We start from the raw sequence: 4,561 nt of genomic DNA, 5'->3' as shown, positions 1-4,561 counted from the left end.
ATACACATTCATAAATCTGAATGATTGGCTATTTCGTAACTATTGGAATGAACAGTTTTCCTTTTTACAGAATCATATACAAGTATGTATGTATATCTTTATCTGGTATTGGTAACAACCTGCAAATATAGTAGTCGGCTTCTAAGCGGGAGTCGGGGGTTTAAGAGCAATAGTTCCGCTTTATTTTATTAGCAATATAGTCCGAGATCTCAGCACACGTGACGACAAGCAAATGCGTCTAGTTCATTTTTGCTTTAGTTAAAGGTTTTTTCCTGCGTTGTACTCCAATCATTTCCATAATTTAAGCGGAAAGCAATCCTATAAATATTATATCATAATTCGACGATTAAATACAACGCTCATTTACGAACGTATGTATGTATGTATTTCAATTTATTTGTACGCCTAATTCGTTACTTTTACGACAATTATATGGCAATCTGTTGGCATTTTATCTTTATCGCATATTATTGGCATGCGTGATTAGCTCTTATCGCTTATCGCTTCTAATCGATTGAGAAATTATTCCATTTAGTTCGCCTTCCTAACATAACACAGTTAATAGCCAAAACATTTCTGTATTTATACACAAGTGCATGCAAATGAATTTTTGGCAAGTAGACGTAGGTCAAGTGGATGATAACGCTTTATATATACATACTTGCAGAATTTATTGCTAGAATCATCAAAAAAAATGTGGCTGTCTGAAATGTTTGACAGACAAAAGCACACATAAATTTTTTATGGAATGACGCTCCCAAAACGATTCCAAAAGGCAAGTATATACAGGGTTTGTTCGAAAAGTAATAGGACTGATTTTCTTCCGCCGTGACTGTACTTCGGAACGTGCGCGCACCGACTGGATTCGGTAGGGGACGTTCCTAGTTAACGAACGAACCGCTTGTCAATTGTCTCCGAGCATCTGGAGAGTCAGGACAAACATTTTCGCGCGACGTGTTTCTGTGAGTGGCTCAATCCGAAAATTCAGCGTTCATTAGACCAGAGGTACGTGATTAAACTACATTGAATTCGGTAAATCAGCGATAGAGATGTTTGATATGATCAAGCAGGATTACCTAGATGTTGCTTTAGAAAGAAGTGTTGTGTTTCGGTGGCACCAGACCTTTTTGGAGGGCCGAAAGAGCTCGCTGATGTTCAAAATTAAAACGATGCTCAATGTCTTTTCTGACATCAAAGGCATCGGCCACCATAAATTTGTTCCTCCTGGACAAACCGTCAACGCCAAGTTTACGTGGAAGTCCTCAAGAGACTCAAACGAAGGGTCAATCGGGTCCGACAAGAAATCGCAGTCAATTGAAAGTTGCACCGCGACAACCTAACCAAGGCCGGTATCCCAACGCTTCCGCTTCCGCAGCCGCCCTACAGCCCAGATGTGGTCCCCTGGACTTTTTGTTTCCTTGCCTGAAAAGGCCGATGAAAAGCAAGCATTTTGAGAGTGGATGCAAGCGGCACGCACCTCGGCTCTCAAGGCTATTCCGGAGCCCATTTTGGAAGTTTTTAAAGAATTGTAACGGTTGGTTCAATAAATTTTTTTAAATCGACTCAGTCCTATTACTTTCAAAGCGTCTGAACGTACAATAGTCGACTGGTAAGATTTTCGTTCCATATAAAAAAATTTAACTCTAAAGAGAGCCAACTTTATTTATTTCTTAAGGTACGTCTTCATCAAAGAACTTACTTTTGCAATATTTTGGGCATATTGTTCCATATTTTATTGTTGAGTATGTGTACACTAGGTCTCGGTTATACAGGTTAGCTTTTACGCTAATAATGGCTGCTTCATTTCTTGTCGACTGCATAAATGATGTTCGTGCTGAAGTCAAAAGTGGTCAGCAGCGCTGACTGAGATAAGTAAATATCAACGACTACAGAAAGGGATACATTTATGATCGGAGTAATTACTGATTTACTTCACCAATATATTTTACATAACTAAAGGCAATAAATACAAAACTGTATCAGCGAGAAACATAGGGTGCAACTGAGCTGCTATACACGATGCTGTACTGAAATCAAGATCTTTACTGTTTACATTTCATAGAAGTATTTAGATATTTTTTCAAGAACAAGAAACTACATCTAAAAGTGCTTGCAACGCATATGCATATGTGTATGTGAACTTGCTTGGTTTGGTATTTTATGCCCATCTATCCTGGCTCTTCAATTTAGAACACAAGTATATATTGTGCTTTGGGTTTCCCAAAATTTGCGAAAACTAAAAAAATAAATTATTACTCAAAACGCATCTGATCAGTATTAACTTACCTTTGCTTTGTAAATTATTTCTTCTCATTAACATTAACATTAAGTAGCTACCACACGAAGCAAAAGAACGATAATCGTTAAAAAGAGCAACACTGCTATAACAGTAAAACGAAAAGCAATCAAAAGATCCATTTTAACCCTTCAATGTTGTTTGAATCGGCGTTGAAGAAATTCTGCGGAAGAAATTAATTTTTTATAATTCAAAAATAAATTGATTTGACTTTTCTATTTCTTTCCAAACTTTCCGTTTTGAAATTTCAAAACGTTTGAGAAAAGGGGTGCATTATTTTGCATGTTTTCTTTTTAATATCCAGAATACATCATCATCATCAGATGTATTGTAGAACCAGCGCATGTGGTGTGGATTTATGGAGCAATTATGCACATTTTTGGCATATTTTTATGGCATAACTTCTTTCTTGACTGTCCCTTGTTTGGGAGGTCAAGTCTTAAGTATTTCGGAGCGCATACCTTTAGACGTCCCCACGAACTGGCGGGAATGGAAATTAAGTGCCTGTGCAAATTTGTATTGGCTACTAAGCGTTTTGATAATTGATAAGTTGGAACACAGAAGCACTTATTTTCTATGGCTTCACGAAGGATCACATAAAGCAGTCCAAGTACGATCTCTCTACATCAGGCATATAACCTATTTACTTAATACATTACTATTAAACGAAAAATAGTCATGCGGACGGCCGAAAGTTTGAATATCTCATACTAACTACGCTCAGTGATATAGCAAGACTTTTGCCAAACAAACATTCTCAACTATTTATACTTCTTAATCTGAAGAAACAACGTTGCAATGACGACATTAATTTAGAAGTATTATCTGATGAATACCAGACAATCAATCGAAAGAGATCGAATAACTTGTGACAACCTAAACACATCGATTTTTGGGTTTAAAAATGAAACTACTGTATTGATTCTTTTGAAAATTTCAGAGTACGTTTATACATGTTTTAAAAATATACAATGGAAAACGACATCTCCTAAAGCGAAGCAGTTCTTTACTGTTGCAGTGATCCCGGTATTCTCCGGGGATGAAACCCTCTTGTTAAACTAAAAGATATTCTGCGTACAATGATCCACGAAAAAAATTATAAATGGACAAAATTGCAGCGTTTCCTTTTAAGTAGAATTTTATTCCAAATCTCGATTCTATTTTTCATCAGATCAAAAAGCGATTTAGTCGTTGTAAAGGGTGATCCATTTCAAAGCTCCGTATTTAAAAATAAAAATACGGAAACTTCAAATTTAATGGGGAATATTTATTATCACTAGAACAACTAATCTTTGATATTTATTTTTTGAAGATTATCTTTTTCAAATGTTGGCCGCAACTACGTCTCAGATGGTCCACTTCAACTGGTAGCTGGCCCAAATCGAAACAGAATTTTCCGCATAGACTTTGGACTTTACATATTCCCACAGCAAAAGGTCTAACGGTGTGATATCACACGTTCTTGATGGCCAATCGAACGGCCCAAAATCCATTGCTGCCGTCTTGTTGAAATCAAATGTCGCCGAGATCACGAGGTTCAATTTCAGGCGTCAAATAGTCGGCTATCTATTCCCGATAACGTTCGCCCTCGACGATTCCGCCGGCCTACAAACTACACCCTCTCGTTGTTTTTCTTATTGAATTGGCAGCTCTTGTAAAGTTCAGATTGCTCTTCGTCCCAAATGCGGCAATTTTGCTTGATTACATACCCTTTGGGCTAGAAATCGGTCTCATCGCTGAAGAAAATTTTACTCGAAAACGTCGGATCTTCTTGGAACTTTTAAGAGCCCATAGAGCGAAGCGATGTCGCTTGGGAAGGTCAAGGCTTCGGCTCTTGCATAAACTATATTTTGTACGTTTTCAATTCAATATCTCGACGTACAAGGCGCCGAGTCATTCCATTCGTCAGTTCGAGATGCTGTGAGCGACGCCGAATCAAGTCTTCACGGTCTTCGTGTACACACTCAGCTACGGCTGAAACACATTCTTTACAGAACGTGAATTTGAATAAAGTTGAAGAATTTGTAAACGTTGTTCAGGCGTCATTTTTTCCATGAAGGAATGCCAAACAATACCGAACAAAAATAACTTGACTGCTGAAAACGACTCACGTGTGATCTGTCAAAAACAGGCTATTGAAAAACTACCTCTTCTTGGATCAACCGTTATTTAGAGTTGTATACATATATTATCGGAATATTTGTCTTCGTAACCCCATTGAAGTAAATTAGACTTCCCTTCAACTACAAAAAGAAACTAAAGCAA

Source organism: Bactrocera dorsalis, chromosome 5, assembly GCF_023373825.1.
Source record: "Bactrocera dorsalis isolate Fly_Bdor chromosome 5, ASM2337382v1, whole genome shotgun sequence".
In the NCBI taxonomy this organism is placed as follows: domain Eukaryota; kingdom Metazoa; phylum Arthropoda; class Insecta; order Diptera; family Tephritidae; genus Bactrocera; species Bactrocera dorsalis.
The sequence above is the reverse complement of the archived record's forward strand: the minus strand, read 5'-3'. Positions refer to the sequence as shown.